Genomic DNA, 8,991 nt, shown 5'->3' on the forward strand with positions numbered 1-8,991 from the left:
TTTATCCCATCACACTGGGATAGGGGCTTGGCACAGGCAAAAAGTAGTGATTTTATATATCATAATATAGTAAACCACCTTCATGCTTTGCAGTATTGCTGCATGGAGTCATACTGAAACATTCAAACAAAACTTTTGAATACCATCAAGACCGAATAATACATGATAATATTTCCTACAGGATTAGAAAGTCTATAATAGTACTTTCCCCTAAAAATTCCAGATAGTTGATATTTGCTTGGATTAAAACATAGTAAGTCATTCATATATATATATATATATGAATTCATATATACGTGTGTGTGTGTGTGTGTGTGTGTGTGTGTGTGTATGTGTGATATGGACGTTTAGATTTCTATCCTTGGCTAAGATGAAATAACAAGGATTGCATTCACTCTTCTACCCAAAACAACCGAAGAAGAAGGGGACAAAATATTTGAATTGACAATGGTCTCTAAGACCCTGGACATCAGGGTCTTAGAAACAACAGGAAGTGATCCTGGAGAGGTGAGCCCCACAATAGGCCCTAGCATGCTGCTTTGGGAGAGTTCTCAGGCTGCAGGATAGGGGAGGGGACCCAGGAGGAACCTGGCAGAGGGATAAAGTCTGGAGGGACCAAGGCAGCCCAAGTTCACTAGCCATAGGACCAGAGAGGATAGAGATGTATCAAGAAAGAAAACAGAAGTCTGCAGAGGGTTCCTCTAAAGTTGCATTCAACATAGTATTGATCAGCACAGGCATGCAAGCAAGCTACCTGAGGCTGGGAAAAATCATCTAGAATGGCATCTGGTGCTCACATGGGGTCTGGATTGGCATATCTCCCCATCAGCTATATTGGGAAACCTCATAATTCACAGGGTACTGGGTAGCTCATAGAACACTTTCCTCACTAGTGGGGAATAATTAGTCCTAGTAAACATTATTCTGATTCCGCCTAACGATTCTTAAAAGCAAGACCTGACAAAGTCAAGCCACTTCCAAGGAACTTAAACATGCCCCAACACAAAACTCAAGAACATTTATAGGAATACAAAAATAACCAGTATCATATAAGATAAAATCCAAAATGTCTGCAACCAATCAAAGATGATTAGCACAGAAAGAAGCAGGAAAATACAATCCATAATGAATTGAATAGAACTGACTCAGAACTGATAAAGATGTTAGAATTAACTTACACAGGTATTTAAACAATTAGGATTGTATTCCATAGTTCAAAATGTTAAGTGAAGGCAAAAAAATATTTTAAAAAGACCCAAAGTGAATGTCTAGAGATGTTCTCTAGAAAACTACAATGTGTGAGGTGAAAAATACACTGGATGGTTTTACTGCAGATTAGATGCTACAGAAGAAAAGACTAGTGAACTTGGAGACACAGCAATAGAAACTAGTCAAAATGAAGCAGAGAGAGACAAAAAAAGACTGGGAAAAAAGTGAACAGAGCATCATCATGTTGTGGCACAATTTATCAATTGGTGAATTTTAAATATACGCAATTTATTTTACGTCAGTTATATTTCAGTAAAGCATTAAAAATATGAAATACCAGTACCTTGAAGAATTTATAAATCAAGAGAGATTAATAAGCAATGTGATACATAGCAGCATAGACTGGTATCACCCTCACAAACACCAATTTAAATTAGCAGTTTGGAGTAATAAATTTATTCACTCAGAACAATTGTTACTAATAATACTAAAAAGTATTTTTTCCATACAGAGAACATTTTTAGCATCTTATACTTTTTTAATACCTTAAACTTCTCTGCATATGATAACAAATCTAATGTTACTGAAATAACATTTGGAATAACCTCTTTTAACCTTTACAGAGTACATTATCCCAATTCACTTTTTCAACATACAATTAATTTTAGAGATAAAACTTTTGAGTTGATTTAATTGCCAAAATAACTACCTAGGAAATGGAAATAACCTTCAATTATGAACTAGGATCAAAGAGAGCTTTTTCATTTTTCACATTGTTTCATGAAATGACTTTCAATCCACCCATCACCTTTTAAGTAACTTTGACATAACATTTTATTTTTCATCACTGATAAAATACTTTCCCTTGAATACAGTTTAATGAGATAAACCCTTTGGCCAATTCTAACACAAATAGATTTATGTTTGGGGGGAAAGTGTGACCAGGTGGGTAAAACAAAGCTCTCTGGTCTTGATCTTGTTTGAAAGTTTTAAGTTTTATTTGAGTGCTTCCTTCTGACTCCATCTGGCAACATTGCTAGGTGTGAGGGTGGTTTCCTGAAGCAAATTTATAAATCAGTGACAAAGGAACATCTCCTAGCATTGATTCATTGATAATGCATGTATTTCTTACAGGATTAGAAAGCCAAATATATCTCATTCTTACCCCATTCTCAGAAACCCTTGCTTAATTGTTCCCTGAATAAATTAGTTCTTTTCCTTTTTTTTTTTAAGATTTTATTTATTTGATGGAGAGAGAGAGAGCACAAGCAGTGGGGAGGGGCACAGGGAGAGGGAGAAGCAGGCTCCCTGCTGAGCAGGGAGCTTGATGTGGGGCTCAATCCCAGGACCCTGGGATCATGACCTGAGCCAAAGACAGATGCTTAACTGACAGAGCTACCCAGGTGCCCCAATTACTTCTGATGGGAGATGAAAGAGGAAAGTGGATCGAGAACGTAGAAGCCATGGACTATCAGTTAAAGGTACCCATCTCTGAGAAATGTTTTTGGAAGACTAAACAGTCTTCTTTTACCACATCTCCTCCATTCTAAGATTTCATCAACTGAACAATACACCATCAATTTAAATACAACTTTCACATTTACGCATCCACATAGATGGTAAAATGCATCCCAGTTTCAGAAACATTTGAGTCCTTAAATCAAGGAAATGTACTACTTTATCATAAACAATCAGAAATTTAAAATTTTATTATACTTCAAACAAATATATATGAAAAAGCACAACATTAACAACAATTAAATGACAATTGCTAGTAAGAAATTGATTTTGATTCAATTCATCCTTGTGGATGAGTTCAAGGAAACTTCCAAACCTACTTTTATTGCCCATCTGAATATTTTTTACTTTCAGCTCTTTCCATACATTTAGAAATTTTAGGGACATGGTGAAACAGAAGAAATAAGTTACCGTGGCCAGGAGAAGTATGGTTATTATTTGGTAGCTTATATTTTCAATTTACTTTTAAATAATTGTTTACTGAAATTTGCTTCTATCTGGCATCTAATTACCCCTCAAGCATTTAGCTGAGGGTCCATCTTAAACTGCAGGTTAAAATCTCAGATTGCAGAGGGAAAATACAGGGTGATCTGTTGAGAAAAGTAAAAGAGATAATAAGACTTAAGATACCTCAAAAGTAGAAATAAAGTATATAAATTGATACCTCTTTCATTAAATCTGCTTTCAATCAACAACCAGCTAATCGATAATTATTTGCCAGAACTTAACATATGCAAAATATCTCATTACACTTTAATCAAAGACGGAAACACAACAGAGCACCCGATGACTCAAAAATTGGCAATATGAACGCATTGAATACAAATATTGGAAGTTATTTCTTTACTTAGATAAATGATATCAATCTCATTGGCTCTGCAGCTAACATCTAGAAAGTAAAAACATTTTAAGCCTAGAGGAGTGAAATGGGGATGCAGGGCTCCCAGGGGCACATGGAAAAGATTGAATCTATAAAGAAGGAGGTTTTGCCTCCATCTACTAAGTTATCTTAGATATGACTCATTCAGTAGTCAAATGGTGGCCTGAGGGAAAATACTGTCACCCCCCACTATTCATTTTCAGGGCCAAGTGTGCCTGTTCTGCCTGTTTTCTCTGTTCATTAAAAGGTCTGTTCATTTCCTTCTCTTCTGTTTTCTTGCTTGGCTCCATCAATGCTTCACTTCACACTAATTGCAATTCCTATCAACTTCCTTCAAAATAGCTTGTGCTTGTAATCTGGGAGCGAGCTCCTAAATCCTTAATGCTTACACTGATTTTAAGTTTTCCATCGGTTTACTGTAAGAGAACACACCAGGATTTCAAAAATTGTGGAGGATCTCTACTATTGGTCTTGAGTTCGAAGGACATGGGTTCTCCTAGTACCTGTGAATTTTTCTTTTCTGTTTGAAACATTTCTTCCAGGTTAGTGTATACAAAATTCTCTATCTGTGTGCATTTTAGTGGGAAGAAGTTTCATAGCTTGCATCAGGCCCTTACTGATTTTTTTGCCACCCAAAAGGATGAAAAACATGGGTCTAGATACTTTACACACTCAACTAACATTTATTAAGACTGTAATATTTGCCACATATTATGCTAAATATTGGGGATCCGAAATGAATAATAGGTCCTTTCCTGAGGGAATTTATTGGGTCAGACAGACACAGACCGCTACAGTATGGTGCAGCAAATTTTGTGATAAAAGTAGCGGAGGGGCGCCTGCGTGGTACATTTAAGCATCTGATTCTTGGTTTGGGCTTAGGTCTGATCTCAGGGTCATGAGATCAAGTCCTGTATCTGGCTCCCTGCTCAGCTCAGAGTCTGCTTGAGTTTCCCTCTCCCTCTTCCTCTGCCCCTCCCCACTTCATGTTCTCTCTCTCTCATACTGAAATAAATAAATAAATCTTTTTTTTTTTTTTTTTAAAGTAACTGAGTGCTCTTTATGCAAGGGGGAGGGAGAAACTGAGGCTAGGGGAAGATAGGAAAGAGTTCATTCAAATTGGGACATTGTTCCTGGGTCCTGAAGCCCGAGGAGAAGATGAACTATTATTGCTCCATCTCCTGGCTCATTGGTGGATTAACTACCCACAGCTGTTGGGGTTTAGAGCCCAGGGATCCTAGTCTGTCACCAGGACTTTAAAATAATGTAGCCTAAACTTTAACTGGTTTCAGAGATTCTACTGACTGATCTCTCTCAAAGTGTCTTTCCCATATCTTAGTATTTTTGAGTTTCCCATGATAGTGTTCTGCATGCATTTTGAAATGACTCTGCAGGGGCATTCATCTCAGACCTGCTCATTTTGTCCCAGTGCTCTTGCTTTGCTGCTAATGACCTTTAGAAAGTCTCTGTTCTGTTGAGCACACTGGCCTGTCAGTGAACACAGCACTTCCTCTATTTGGGACCAAGGGGTCAAGGTCCTATACATCCCCTCACTTGTTAGTGGGACTAAGCATGGCCACATGTGGCCAGGAGACTTTGCTACCTTCCAGAAGATGGTTTGCAATATAATGATTTATGACCATTATATTTATAATGGTAATCTGGTGACTAAAAAATATATTTCTCAGGTATATTTGGTCTTCAGCCATAGTTACTGAAAACATTTCAGAGCCATAAAGGTGAAATGGGGGTCTTGTTAGAAATGAAGGTGACTTTCAGACCCCACCCAAGGTATGGGGCTAGTTGTGAGGAGGACTAACCATATAATTAGAGGGTTGGAACTTTCCATCATCCCCAACCCCCCAACCCCCGGGAGGAAAGAAGAGTTAGAAGTTGAATCAGTCAATGACTAATGACTTAGTCAATCCTGACTATGTAATGAAGCCTCCATAAAAACCCAAGAGTTCAGTTTTTTGGGGTTTTTTTTCCATTTTCTTTTTTGGAGAGCTTCCACTCTTGGGGTTCCCAATCTCCAGAAGACAGAAGACCCTTTGTTCAGGACCTCATCTTGTGTATTTTTTCACCTGGCTGTTGATTTGTATTCTGTATCCTATCCTTTAATAAACTGGTAAACTTGTTTACCTGAGTTCTGTGAACTCTAGCAAATTAATGGAACCTAAGGAGGAAGTCACTGGAACATCCAATCTGTAGCCAGTTGGTCAGAAGCACAGGTAACAGCCTGGGGCTTGTGACTGGCATTTGATGTGGGGAGAGGGGGCGGTCTTGTAGGACTGAACTTTTAACCTTTGAAATCTGATGCTATGTCTGAGTAGATAGTGTCAGAATTGACTTAAATTCTTGGACATCCTTTCTAGCGTCCAAGAATTGCCTGGTGTCTTGTGTGTGGGAAGCACCCCCTCCCCAACACACACATACCTCCTTACACATATTGGAGTCCAGGAACCTTAAGAGATAACTTGTTCCAAAAGCTGCCATTTCTCTTTCTGCTACTCCTGCTGCCCACAGTGGAAAGGACGAGCTCTGTGATTATTAGCTCCTTTTCTGCTTCTCCATAACCAGGTATACTGGAGATTATTTGTGTTCCTCCATGTTTCTGTTGCCAGTTCTATATGTACGTCCACAGCTCTGCCTTCTACTCCTAACCACCTGCACCTGCAGCTTTCTCAGACAACTGTTCTTTGGCTACGGAAGCAGAACTGGAAATATCTGGATTTACAAGTCCTCAGTGCTACCACTTTCATCCAGCATGCAGCCAATGACTGGTTGCTGCTGCAAGTAGACATAATTCCAGATCCCTTGCCTCCAGGAAGGACAGTGTCTGAGGCGCATTTTACCCACAGGATCAAGTCCAGGCTTGCACTTCACTTGAAATCATACCTTTCTTTGCTCAGCTTTTCCTGTTCACAAATCCTGTTTTTCCTGTGTCCTTTCCAGTTTCTCCCCAACAAACCACATTCACCCAAATCCTCTCACACTAGGATGCCAGGTCAATCCCACTCCTGGAAGTTGCCAGGCCTGAGAAAGTAAAACTTTTCTCCAGTACTCGGTTCAAAGATGCACCTTATTGCTTACTCCATATTGAAGTTTTCAGGATGTTCGACAATGATCACTTTTATTTTTTTTTTCAGGGGAAAAAAAAAAAAGCTGATATTCTTAGGGCATGGCCTTGCCCCAGGATACCAACAAAATAATCTCAAAAAAGTCAGCTATTAGTATTTCTCAAGATCTGGGATATACAGTCTTAGACATGGTCATGAAACTTGTTTCAGAGTTTGAGCTAAGGTGAAGGGAAGAAGCTAATTACACAAATACAGCAGAAGGAAAGATCATGGTAAGAATCCTAGCATGGCTGGAGAACAGTATACAGTAGAAGATGAGAGCCCAGACACTGATGGGCTTTACATCCCACTTGAGTTTGACCTTAACCCTATAGACACCAGGGATATTTAAATGGGGTAACGATATGAGGCAAAAAAAAAAAAAAAAAAAATTTTTTTTTTTTTTTAAGACAAAGCTCTAATGGACTGAAGGGAATGACATGGGGAGAGGCCTGGATATATAGATTGGACAATCAGCTGCATATGGAAATACCGTTTGGAATATAAGATACAATTTGGGATAAAGATGGGATTCTAAAGAAAATAAATGGGTGTCAAGGAGAGTACCCCTTACATACTGAGGAAACAAACCCTACAATGCAATGGGTGGGGCAAAGGGGAAGGAAGAAGGCCAGTACAGCAATAGAAACCAAGAGACAATAGTACGTAGAATCCATGGGAGACATAATATCAAGCATCAGCTTCTCCAGAAAAAAATCCAGTAATGTGAGAACAAAATGTGATTTGGCCATTAGAAGGTCATTTGTGGCTAGAGAGAGAACAATCTCAGTAGGGTAATGAGAGAGGAAACCAGACAGCAGAAATAAGATAAAACATTTTTGAGGGTGAGGGAGACTTGAACACATCAATATACTCTGGAGGAAGGACTCAGGGGAAAAAAAAAAAAGAAAAAGAAATGTAGAATGTCTACAAAAACATGACCAAGATCTTAGAGTATGGGGAAGAACATCAGAGAGAGAGGGCAAAGGGGTACCTTGCTCTGAGACAGGAGGGAAGATGGATAAGGATGGATTTCATGGTCAGGCCAGGGTGCCAGGGAGAAAGGGGAGCTGTTTGTAACAGTCACTCTTTTGTTTGAAGAATCAAGTAGAGTCAACTGCTGGGGGTCAGAGAGATGCAAACGGAATGAGCAGTATGAAGAAGGATGTAAAAAATCTGCACAGTAACTACAAGAAATATAAAAGAGCTACAACCAGATACAAGAGAAAGAATTACCCAGTGGTCTGGAGGGCCTGTCGGCTTAGAATAAAGGTACTCTGCAGCCCCATTTCCATGAATGTCAATGTTCAGCACCAAGGACAACTAGTAAAGAGAAAGAATGATTATAAACAAAAAGAATGGGTAGATTAATCTTTGGTTGCATATTGCCATGGGGGTGGTTGGGGTGGATAATGCCTAAAAAAAAGACAAAATAAGAAAGAAATTGAGGGTGCTGGTAAAAGGGCATTTAAGTGATTAAACCACAGTGTTTGGGTTGAGTCGAAAAGGAATTGACAACAAAAGGAAGTTGTCAGAGTCACCTTGAGCCAGGCAAAGTCCAGGGTGGGAGCAGGGGCAGTGGGGTGGTGGGAGTGCAGACCCAGAAGGTGCAGATCACCAGCGCTCCACTCACGCTTCCAGCTCTGATCTGCCATCGTACCAGGGATCTAATCAGTCCTGTGTCTGCCTCCCTCTCGAGTAGACCAGAGATCCCATCTAAATAGCCACCCTACAGCTGCTCCCCACTCCAGGGGGCCCAAAACCCAGACCAGTGTTGTCTCCCGGGACATTGACCCAGTCGCCAAGTTTACTGGTGCTGGTGCTGCCACAGTTGGTGTGGCTGGTTCAGGGACTGGCTTTGGAACAGTGTTTGGCAGCTTGATCATTGGCTATGCCTGGAACCCATCTCTCAAGCAGCAGCTCTTCTCCTATGCCATCCTGGGCTTTGCCCTGTCTGAGGCCATGGGGCCCTTCTGTTTGATGGGGGCCTTCCTCATCCTCTTCACCATGTAAGGCTCTAGGGTAGTCACCTACCCATCCCCACTGCCTCGACTTCGAGGCTGTGCCTGGTGTTAGAGTGTACTAAGATTTCCCATTAAACACAAGCTTTCTCTTAAAAAGAAGAAAAAAGAAGAAAAAACAAAATGGTCAGATCTGGGAACCAAGAGGACATTTCAGTCAAGAAGAAAAGAATGAAGAAAGCTCCAGGAACAGGATAAGCCTTCATAAAGTGTAATGACAGTGAAGAGAGACCCCTTGAAAGCA

The 8,991-nt window shown here is 40.0% G+C and overlaps 1 pseudogene; it reads left to right on the top strand.

Moving 5' to 3' along the window:
- The first annotated feature begins 447 nt into the window (after positions 1-447).
- LOC114217804 (ATP synthase F(0) complex subunit C1, mitochondrial pseudogene) lies at positions 448-8,739 on the top strand (annotated as a pseudogene).
- The last annotated feature ends 252 nt before the right edge of the window (positions 8,740-8,991 follow it).

This window comes from Eumetopias jubatus, unplaced genomic scaffold (genome assembly GCF_037043125.1).
Source record: "Eumetopias jubatus isolate StellerSeaLion01/CBP00866 unplaced genomic scaffold, mEumJub1_p1.0 scaffold_1, whole genome shotgun sequence".
In the NCBI taxonomy this organism is placed as follows: domain Eukaryota; kingdom Metazoa; phylum Chordata; class Mammalia; order Carnivora; family Otariidae; genus Eumetopias; species Eumetopias jubatus.